The following is a 12,208-nucleotide window of genomic DNA, read 5'->3' as shown; positions in this document are numbered from 1 at the left end:
ACGCAAAAGAGGGAATACCCATTAATGGTATGCTTATAAACAATATCAGATACGCAGATGACACCTTGTTGCTGACTGGATCAATTGAACATATTCAAGCGTTATTGAATCGAATGGTGGCATTCTGCGCGATATATGGACTCAAACTCAACGCAAGAAAAACAAAGTTTATGGTTATTAGTAAACAGGCAGCCGTAAATAATAATAACTATAACGTAACAATCGGTAATGACTCAATTGAACGAGTAAATAATCTTGTATATCTGGGTACGCATATTAATGAAAGCTGGAACCCTAGTACAGAAATAAAAAGTAGAATTGCCAAAGCAAGAACAAGTTTTATGAAATTTAAGAAAATCCTGTGCAGTCATGATCTAAATTTGGAACTTTGCATAAGAATGATCCGATGTTATATATTCCCAGTACTACTTTACGGGGGTTGAAGCATGGACACTGACAGAATCGCTTTTAAAAAACCTAGAAGCATTTGAAATGTGAGTCTACCGCCGTATTCTGAAGATCAGTTGGGTAGAAAGAGTCACAAACGAAAGGGTTTTGCAACGTTTGAATAAAAGTTGCGAAGTAGTGAACACGGTTAAAAGGCGCAAATTGGAATACTTTGGTCATATAATGCGTCACCCAGAAAAATATGACATACTTCACCTTGTCATGCAAGGTAAAATAATGGGAAAAAGAAGTGTGGGCCGCCGTACAATTTCTTGGCTTAAAACCTACGCCAATGGTTTGGGAAAACTAGCACTGAACTATTTCGTGCGGCTGTAAATAAGACAATGATTGTTAATATGCTGCGCAACATGAGAGCCAACGATCGACAAGCGGTCTCGGCACCTTAAGAAGAAGAAGTCTAGTGGGATAAACTTTGATATATGGGAACACTGGAACAGGGGCAGTTTTAATTGTGGAACAGGTTAAAAATTTGGAACGGTCACACCACGAAAACGGCACATGTATTTTGTCCGACAGAACAAACTTAAACTCTTCAAACAGAGATTAAACTCTCATGCAAAAATCAGACTCCTATTTATCACCAAATGGGCGGTTTAATGAGTGGAACATGTAGAATATGTCAAATGACAGGAATTATGACAGGTGATAAATAGCGGTCTGATTTTTGCATGAGAGTTTAATCTCTGTTCCGAGAGTTTAAGTCTGTTCTGTCGGACAAAATAAATGTGCTGTTTTCGTGGTGTAACCGTTCCAAATTTTTAACCTGTTCCACAATTAAAACTTCCCCTGTTCCAGTGTTCCCATATATCAAAGTTTATCCGACTAGACACCCTTAAGCTATTAACAAATTTTCAGCTTGCTATTAATCAACTTTTTTTTTCATACGCGGGATCTAGACCTATAATAAAACGCTTTGAAACAGTGTATTGTTTGGATGTCGACCTTTTCGTGTAATGGATTCTTTATCTATAATATTTGCCGCCGTATTCCATAACAACAAAGTAGCTTTGTTTTTGGTTTCAAGTTACTTTTCATTGTTCATTCACTGTTGGCGGTGATACACTGTAAAATGGCCAAATTGCAATTTTTGTTATCGCTTAATCTTTGACGATTTGGAAAAGTGTGTATATTGTTTTGGGTATATTTTCGTGTACTTAATCTATTTATTGTTTAGCCCATTTCTTCATTGTCCAGTCACCCTTGGCTTATATAATATAACAAGAACAAGTGTTGTTGAAAAAACTGAATCTGTTTTCAAATCTATTTTTTGAGTTTGGTTTATTAGAATTTATTAGGTTTATTAGGTTCAATTTGTGCAGTCGATTCAGAAAGTTTAAATTTTAAATTCTGAAAATATTGTGAAGTAAAAAAAATGAGTGAAATAAAAAGAGAGTAGCTGAGTGGAGCGATGAAAAGAAAAATGAAACAAAAAATGGAAGAAGTTCTGAAGAAGATACCCAAAATTTTTTCATTTTTCCATCACCCAGATTCTCAAAGTGATTTAGATTGCAATGGTAAGTAGGTACTAGATCTCTATCTACTAATGAAACAATAATTCTTATCTAATTGTCGTCTGTAACAGGGGTGGCCAAGGTCCTTGATATTCTTTGATAGAAATTTGAATTTTTTTAGAAGCCGTCATTAAATGCGTCTTCTCACGTCAATTTTCTTCAGTGTCCACGCTTCCATCCGGTAGTATAATACGGATAGCACATAGCACCTCATAACATGGTCAAAAAAATATTCAAGTTTGCGAGTTTTTACTGCTCTGATGACTTCCCGTAATTTTTCCCCTCCGATGTATAACAACTTCGTTACGAACTCTATCCACCCAACTTATTCGTAGGATCCTCCGATACACCAAGATTTTAAAGGCTTCCAGCTTTTTGAGAAGGGTATCCGTTAAAGTCTAACCTTCGACACCATACAAAAGAGTACACATTCACATAAGTACGGTGTTCCATTGAACATTTTCTAGCACTACCTTATATCAGTTCTTGAAAAGGGCCCCGCGAAAATCTTTGATACGTGGCCCCTGTGGGGCTAGCTACGCAACTGCTGCTGAGAAAGAATGTATAACTAAAAAATTTTATTTTTACATTATAATAATGACCTCTCAGTACATGTCAAATGTGTCGAGTGTTCTTTTAATGGATATTTTGATTCGCTATGTATGTTTATGGTATTGTTCGTAATGCGCATAAGTCCAATTTTCAAAATTTTTGTTACAATTTTTTTTGTTTCTCATAGAGTATCTACGAATATAGCCGAACTTATATACTCCCTAAAACGACCCTCAGTTCTAAGTGCAAGACGCAAGAGTCTCGCAGGCTTAGTCTTGTTCTTGCTCAAGTCTTGCACGGTAAGTCTTGGTCTTGGTCTTGCTAAAATTAGGCGGTCTTGGTCTTGGTCTTGGTCTTGCGAAAACGCAAGAACAAGACCAAGACCAAGACCGATTTTGGGCAACACTAGTCTCAGGAGATTCTCAGCATTCTTCGATACGTCCACATCTCAAATGCTTCCAATCTATTGAGGCATTGTTTATTGAGAGTCCATGTCTCCACACCATACAAAAGAACAGAAAATACATAACATTTTAGTACTCGCTTTCTAAGATTTAGGCTGAGGTCTCTACTACATAATATTATTTGTTTCATATTAGTGAATGCACTTCTAGCCTTTTCTATTCTAATTGGGATTTCTTTGGTATAATCATTTGTTTCCCTAAGGTTTGTCCCTAAATAGTTATAATTCTGAACTCGTTCTATCGTCTTATTATTTACGTGTAGATTTATGTTTCTAATATTTTTCTTTGATATAACCATGAATTTCATTTACTTTATGTTTAGTGACAGACCAAATTCTTCACTCGTTGCAACAACCTTATGTAAAATTCTTTGTAGATCTGTAATAGTTTCTGCTGTTAGTATTGTGTCATCGGCGTATCTAATTTCACATATGGGCAGGCCATTTATTTTTATACCTGCTACTTCATTTTCTAATGCTCTTTTGAATATTTCTTCTGAGGATGCATTAAACGGTGATGGCGGCAAGACGCAGCCCTCTCTAACGTCTCTTTTGATTTTTATTTTATTTGTGCTTAAATTAATTATTCTTATGAGAGCTTTTTGTTCATAATACAGGTTATGTATTATTCTTATATCCCGTGTGTCGATGTTCTTTGTTCTCAGTAGTTTTATTAACGGATTATGTTTCACCGTATCGAATGCCTTGTTATAATCTAGGAAGCAGACATAGATGTCCTAGTTTACATCTAAACATCTGTGTATTAGCACATTTACTACAAATAATGCTTCTCTGGTTCCTTGAGCATTTCTAAATCCGAACTGAGTTTGTCCAATGTCTTGTTCTAACTTTTTGTAGGTATATATTCTACAATTAATAATCTTTAGAAATACTTTGAGTATGTGGCACATTAGACTGGTGGTACGGTGTTCGCAACACTGTCTGGCGTTTCTCTTTTTCGGTATAGTCACGAATGTTGATAGAATTCTTTAGGTAATATACCTGTTCTGTATATTATAATGTTAAATAATTCGACAATTACATGTATATTGCATAGTCGGCTATAAGCTGCAATATTTCTGTCGGTATTTCGTCCGGTCCTAGAGCTTTCCCAGTTTTCAGTTATTTGATAGTATGTTTTACTTCACTTTCTGTTATTTCTGGTCCAGTCTCTTCAACGAAATATTCGTTATCTATCGTGTCTGTTGTCGTTAAACAGCTGTTCTATATAGTTTTTCCATACCATCAATTTGTTTTCTGTGTCCATTACTATGTCTCCCTTTTCATCAACTACTATATTTTGTTTGTATTCTGGTTTTCTAGTTAATTCTTTTATTTTCCTGTGTACATTAAAGCTGTCATGTTTATGTTGTAGCGTTTCTATTTATTCACATTTTTCTTTTAACCAATTTTCTTTTGCAATACAAAGGACATCGCACACATCTTATGGAAAATATAATGTCACTCAAATTCAATAAAATTTATACGAATAGATTCGTTTGAAATTAACGGTCAAATCTTATCATTGCGCCAACTCTTAATTGTGATTAATTACGGCGCAAATTGCAATTAAAGATTATCGAAATCACATTTTTGGAGTCAGTAAAAGTGTCAGTTACAATCACTATTGCTCTGGGTGCTATTCAAAAGAGCTTAAACCCCGCTGGGCCTAAGCGGATTAGTGAAACTAATCCGCTGATTTATGGAGTACCGACAATTTGGGTATTTTAAAATATTTTTTCTCTCTCTAACTTATGTACGTACCCATTTGATTTCAGATTTATTTATATCAATTTCTGCTCTTATTATTGAAAATATAGAGTTGGCGCAATGATAAGATTTGACAGTTAATTTAAAACGAATCTATTCGTATAAATTTTATTGAATTTGAGTGACATTATATTTTCCATAAGATGTGTGCGCCGTATTTCGTTTTATGTTTGCTGGTATAACGATTTATTTTGCCCTTATATATTCTTCTTTTGTTCATTACGTTTAGTATTTCGTCTGTCATCCAATCTTTTTTCTTTTCTTTGGGTTTGCGTAGATACTTTTTTGAAGGTTCTATTATGTCAGCCTTTATTTTTTCCCAGTTTTTGTTGATATTTTCTTCATTGTATTCCCCTTCAATCTGTACGGTGTTTAGACGTTCGTTAATTCTTTCTTTGATATTTTCTCTGATTTCTAGATTTCTTAGTGCACTTATATCAGTTCTTTCTTCTTTTGCTATTTTCTGTATTATTTTCATTTTAATTTTCATGTGAACTACTAAGAGATTATGATTAGATGATATATCTGCTCCAGGTTGTATTTTGACTGCTGTAATACTATTCCGATATCATTCTTTGATCATTATGTAATCTATTTGATTTCTCATTATCTGATTTTCATTATCTCTTGGCGATTTCCACGTGATTTCCATTTGTAATCTATTATATCACATTATAATAGATTACAAAAATATCAGAAAATAATCGAGATTACTTACATAAAAAAAAATTAAATTATTAAAAAAAAAAATATGCAGTATGCGTAATATTTGGTGCCATCCTTGTGTCATCTGTTATTTCTGCCCTGAGAGATGACAGTATATTTTGAACCTACCTCTTCTTTGTGTGTGGACATGACTGTTTGTTTTTCAATGTGCCTCCAGTGCCTCCAGTTGTAGTTCTAGCGTTTTCGTTGTATTTCCACTGATTGTCTTCCTATAGATAGAGGAACCGTCCCTCGCTGTCTTTGCTACACTATTTGTTATCATTCGACTTATATGATCGTTTCATTCTACTCTTTTCTTTCTTACCCAGTCCTTTATGTTCTTCACTTTGCATTTCCGCTCCCCTTTGCATTGCATCGCATATCTGTACTTCTGGATTTGTCCCATAGAGTCTTAACATCGATTTTTCTAGGGTTTTCATCTCTGCTGTTTCTAGCATTCTTTTGTGCTTTCTGTGTCAGGTTGAGTTTCTGCCACGTATGTCATTATTGGTCTGATGACTGTTTGGTAAATTTTGCCATTCATTTCTTTCCTGATTTTTATTTCTACATATTTTTTCATTTAGGCATACTAAGGTCTGTTTGCTCTATTTACTTGGTATTCCACTTCTGTTTCGAGCTTGTAGTAGCTAGATAGTGTGATGCCTAGATATTTAAACTACATCACTTGTTCTATTGTGTAACCTTCCAGCTCCAATTTACATCTTAGTGGATTTGCTGTTATAACCATGCATTTTTTGTTTGTTTGGGAAATCAACATGTTAAATTTTCTAGTGGTTATATTAAATTAGTGCAGCATACGTTGTAAATCATCTTTACTTTGAGATACTAGTATTGCCTCGTCTGCATAGCAGATTATTTTAAATTGATTTTCTCCCATTTGGTATCCTTTTTTCGTTCTTACTTTTTGTATTATTTCGTCTATGACCAAATTGAGCGATATACGACTCAGTAAATATTTTATCCTATTGCCAGCTTCAATTGGGTCAGTTAGTCCTTCTTACTTTTACTTTTATTGCGTTGTTTTGGTAGATTTTTTTATCATTTTGATTATTCCTAGAGGTATCGCTATTCGTACAATAAGTGGATAACATCGTTTAATGTGACCCTGTCAAATGCTTTCGTAAGATCCACGAAACATAAATTTGCCGGTTTGATGTATTCTAATGATTTCTTTTGCACTTGACTCATTATAAATATAGCATCGGTGCATGATCTTCCTGACCTAAACCTTTGTTGTTCTTCTGCTTGTGTTATAATTGCATTTCGTTTATTTGTTATCCCTTTGGTTGGTAATTTTGCTAACCAAATGCAAAATATACAAAACCCTGATAAAACCGGTCCTTATATATGGATCAGAGACATGGACACTGTCGAAAAGCGATGAGAACTTATTAGGTACGTTTGAACGAAAAATCCTTAGACACATATATAAGGGGGTGAAAAAAAATGACGTATGGCGCAGAAGACATAATTTTGAACTATACGCAGCATACAACGAACCCGACGTCATAACACCCATAAAGATCGGACGTCTGCGCTGGATGGGCCATGTTGAACGGATGTTGGAGACCGAAACACCAAAACATATAATGAAGCAAGCACCAGTAGGGAGAAGGTCAAAGAGAAGACCCAAACTTAGATACATGGAACAAGTGGAACAAGATCTGAAAACACTTGAGATTACCCACTGGAAGAACAAAGCAAGGAACAGAACAGAATGGCGGAAAATCCTAGAACAAGCCAGGGCCCAAAAAGGGTTGTCGAGCTACTGATGATGATTATTAAGATGATTGATTTCCATGAATTCTTATTGTTCTATTATTTTCAGGATTAATTTTATAGTCTAGGGCGCATCTGTTTTGAGATGGACGTTGAGAGGTGACTCAAATTTTTTTGCAGAAATTGCTTAAAAATAACTCAAATAATAATATTTGAGTTATCCTCCCATTCAAAATGGTCCGGAACATTGTTTAAATAATCAAAATGTCAAAATATGAAGGAAAAATTCGATTTTTTATGGGTTTTTTTATTATAACTTTAAAACTGTTCATTTATGAGAGAAGTTGTACTGACATAAAAGTTGCGTAATTAAATTTCCTACAAAATAAAATTGATTAAAAATTTCAAAAATAGTTACATTTGTTGCAAAATAGCAATAATTGCGAAAAAAAACATACAAAAACAAGTATTCGCATTTTACGTTTTTCAACCATTTATGCTACACTTAGGACCTTCATATTTGACCCAGAAAACTTTATGATACAGTAAAACAGTGCTGTAGATTTCATTAAGATCGGTTCAACAGATTTTGCAAAATAAATTTTGCAATCCAGCTTTCGCAAAAAAAATTCATTTTTTCAAAATGTTACAGGACTGAAAATAAAGCAGATAACAAGTTGAAATTTTTTTGCTTATAGAAGCGTACTGTACCTTTCATTTGCAAATTGCAAAATTAAAATCGATTAATTACCACAGCGCAAGGAATTTTTTTAAATTAACATTAATTTTTGGTGCTACGCGCAGGACAGCGGTGTTTGATTCATACAAGTTGATTTTCACCAAAATTTTTTCGAATCTTTATCTAATATATTATTTTCTTACTCTATATTTTGTTGTATTTTAATATTTTAATTCCACAAAAATCAAAATAATTTTATTATTGTTTGTGAAATATTGTTTAAACAATTGCATATGTTTAAAAATGATAAACTTTTATTCTCTAAGTTAAAATATATGAACAAAGAAAGTTTTTGCTAAAAAAAGTGTTATTTCAAAGCATAGAGTATGTGTTTTTATTTTGCAATAAACAAATTTATTTACTTATATCGAAATGTAATAAAAATTAAAATGTATCAATCATTATCAAAGGTCATTGGAATGCCCAATCAGAGCAAACTATCCGCTGTCCTGCGCGTAGCACCAATAATTAATGTTTATTTAAGAAAATTTCTGACGCCGTGGTGGTTAATCGATTTTAGTCTTGCAAATTGCAAATGAAAGGTACAGTACACTTCTATAAGCAAAAAAAATTTCAACTTACTATCTGCTTTATTTTCAGTCCTGTAACATTTTGAAAAACTGAATTTTTTTTGCGAAAGCTGGATTGCAAAATTTATTTTGCAAAATCTGTTGAACCGATCTTAATGAAATCTACAGTATTGTTTTACTGTATCATAAAGTTTTTCTGGGTAAAATATGTAGGTCCAAAGTGTAGCATAAATGGTTGAAAAACGTAAAATGCGAATACTTGTTTTTGTATGGTTCTTTCGCAATTATTGCTATTTTGCAACAAGGGTGACTATTTTTTAAAATTATAGCCAATTCTATATTGTAGGAAATTTAATTATGCAACTTTTATGTCAGCACAACTTTTCTCGGAAATGAATACTTTTAAAGTTATATTCAAAAAACGAAGAAAAAAATCGAATTTTTCCTTCATTTTTTAAAATTTTGATTATTTAAACAATGTTCCGGACCTTTTTAAGAGGGAGGATAACTCAAATATTATTATTTGAGTTATTTTCAAGCAATTTCTGCAAAAAAATTTGAGTCACCTCTCAACGTCCAAATTTACTGATATTTTTACAGATGCGCCCTTGTCTATTAATAGTTGCTTGGTTTAGGAGTAGCGAGAAGTACCGGTGTTAATTTTAGAAGAAATGGGCTTGTTACACCAGTCACATTTTGAACTACATGATACAGTAACAATGAGATTTGGATCGACGGAGGGACGTAGAATAAAGTAAAAGTGGGAAACGTGAAAGTAAGAAGAAAAGAGGCCATATTAAGAAATAAAGCACTTCTCTTCCCATATTAAATTGGATAATTTAACTAACAGAGGCGGTGATACAAATGTTGCAACTTCTACCACAGCAAGTGGAAACGGATCTTTCTCACAACCCAATTTCTAACGGGAAATGAATAGTTTAGCAAGAGTAGGCCTATTTATAGGAAAATATCTAAATAACAAAATACCATTGACTTGTGTGGTCTACTGGTCTAACATAGACTCCATCTAATAGGACAATATCTCGACGTTTCTTCTTGAGGGATAATCTTCTATATTTGCAAACAAAAGAACTACCGACAACTTTAGTCAAAACAGCGGTTAAGTAAATAACCACACAAGGGAACAACAAGGTTCAAACAGCGGTAAGTTGTTAAAATGGTTTTATTGAAGACTTATTATATTATTTTTATTAGGAAGTATTTCGATCAAAAATGATTTCATGAGAAAGAATTTAAAATCATATACGGGGTGTTTTAAAATTTAATAAAATACTTTACGAAATTTGCATTTGACACGTTACAATCTCTAGTGTACAATATTATCGTTGTAGTCTGTAAAGCTATTCGTTGTACATATTCTGTAAAAATTATATGAAATGTTTAATACCATATGTAACAAGTCCCCGTAAATGTCTTTTGTTCATTGTGTTAAAATTATCAAGTATATTATATTTGTAATTATAGCTCTTTGAATAAAAATATTAGGTGTGGTCATACCCATTATAGACTGACATGCTATGTTTATTTTTGCAATAAATAATAAGTTACTATCGCATTATTGTTACTGTACAAGATATGTTTCTTGGTTATTTTGCTTTTATGACGTTGCCATTTATGTTATTAAATGTGTGTTTTATCAATTACACTTCAGTGGCAATCAGTGGCATGGTGAAAACCAATTTTTCTCACTGAAGACGCTGTGGAAATCAATGGAAAATTTAATAATATACGAGCCCAGTCGCATCTGAATTGGGAAAAAAAACTAATATGCAACACAATTTTGTTTTTTCTGAGTTATAATTTATTTCTTCTTCTTCTTCGGATTTTCCCCATAATGAGTTCGCCGTTTACGTCCTCCACAGAGCACTGCATTCCTCCAGACGCCATCTCTGTGGTCTCTATCAATCATAGCATTTCCTATGTACAGGGTGTTTCATTAATAATTGGAAATATTTGGAACTATTGGAACTGGAGATTTCTGGGCTCAAAATAATAAGGTTTAACCCAAATCACTTAAATAAAATGTGGCTGCTTAACCTCACGATGATCAAACTTCTTTTGTTACACGGATGACCAACGGGGGTCAAAAATGACCCCAAGTCAAAAATGACAATTGACAAAAAAATTAAGTTGTTTTAACAAATAAAATAATGTATTCGTAATTTTATTGTTAGTATTGTATCAATAAATGATAAATAAACATTAGTAAAGCATATTTTAATTAAAACTGAACAAAAACAGAAATCAGCATCCTGAACATAAAACTAAAGAAATTTTAAAATTTACACTAATTTACGTCGCCACGGGTTTAACAAACAATTATTTTTTAATATTTGAATGTTTCTTACAAACAATTCCACATAATAGACGGTATTTACTTAATACAAGGGAGTTCGTCTTTGATCCAAAATTCAGAATTTTTTTTTTTTTTCGTAAAATATAGGAGGCTTTTTTATTACAAAATATGAGGGTATCTAGAATAATATTAAAGTCAAATAAAAAATAATGAGTCTAAAATTGAAAATTGAATTTATTACATAAAACATACATTGGGGTCAAAATTTACCCCCCCCTTGGTCATCCGAAAGTTAATGAGTTACAGGATGTTAAAAATTTAAAGACTGTTTATACCTATTAAGTACTTAAAAACTATTTGACATATCCTTGGCATACTTGGTAGGAAGTGTGGGTACTGCACATCCTATACTAAATTATTTAAATAAAGGTTTCTGGCTACTACCAGAGGCGTACGACAGGGGAAAGAGAATGGTTGTTCCTTCTCAAATTCTATGTCACTGGCGGAATTGCTACTGAAGTGCAATTTTTCCAGTCTCCAATAATTTTTATGTAAATAATATTTTTATTCATAACGATAAAGTCAATATTTTTCGAGATATTTAAAAGTTAAATATGACGCAGCACAGAATGAATTAATAAACTTATTGAGCTAAATGAGCACCACATTGAACATGTGATATATAAAAAGTTTAGTTCAAATGTGTTTTGTGATATTTTCGTGTTTGGCCTTTAAGGACAATTAAAATTGTACTTTTATTTAGATTATAACCAAATGATATAACCCTACAACTCCGTATTGGCTACCTAACACCTTTAAAAAAAAACTCACGTTTTTTTAAACTCACGAACGTGTTTAAGTCTACTCAGATCAGACAAAACTTTTGCTAGTCCGTTCTACTCCGATCTAAATCCTATCGGGATCATCAGTCGGGTTACTAACCCTTAAATCCTTAACATTACAAATAGCTTGATCCTTGCCATTTTCATCCTCTAAACTACCCAGGGGGAAACTTTTTTCTCCACGAAGTAGAGTCCTACCCATCTAAGAGCAAACTTTTTCGTGAAATAATTAGCGGCATCTGACAACACAAAATTTCTCCGCCACTCTGACTGATGGGGCCAAAATTCCTCTGGATGTCTCCGTAGATTATAAGTCTTCTCACACTTTGCCGAAGGTTTATCTAAACGTTTCCTAACATGACCAAACAAATCCTGGAGTCCACGCGATCGGTCATATCCCACTCTAGCTACTTCGTCCTCCGGGTCTCCGAGATTGTCCTTCCAGGAAGAATCTCGTCCATCCACTACCATCTTCCGACCGAAATTTATGAAGCAGGAATCTTAACCAGTCGACTCGTCCTATGGTTGTCAGCTATATAAGTTGCCATCATTGTTTTAAGGGTTCGGTTAT

This window comes from Diabrotica virgifera, chromosome 10 (genome assembly GCF_917563875.1).
Source record: "Diabrotica virgifera virgifera chromosome 10, PGI_DIABVI_V3a".
Classification (NCBI taxonomy): Eukaryota; Metazoa; Arthropoda; class Insecta; order Coleoptera; family Chrysomelidae; genus Diabrotica; species Diabrotica virgifera.
This window is presented reverse-complemented; position numbering follows the sequence as displayed.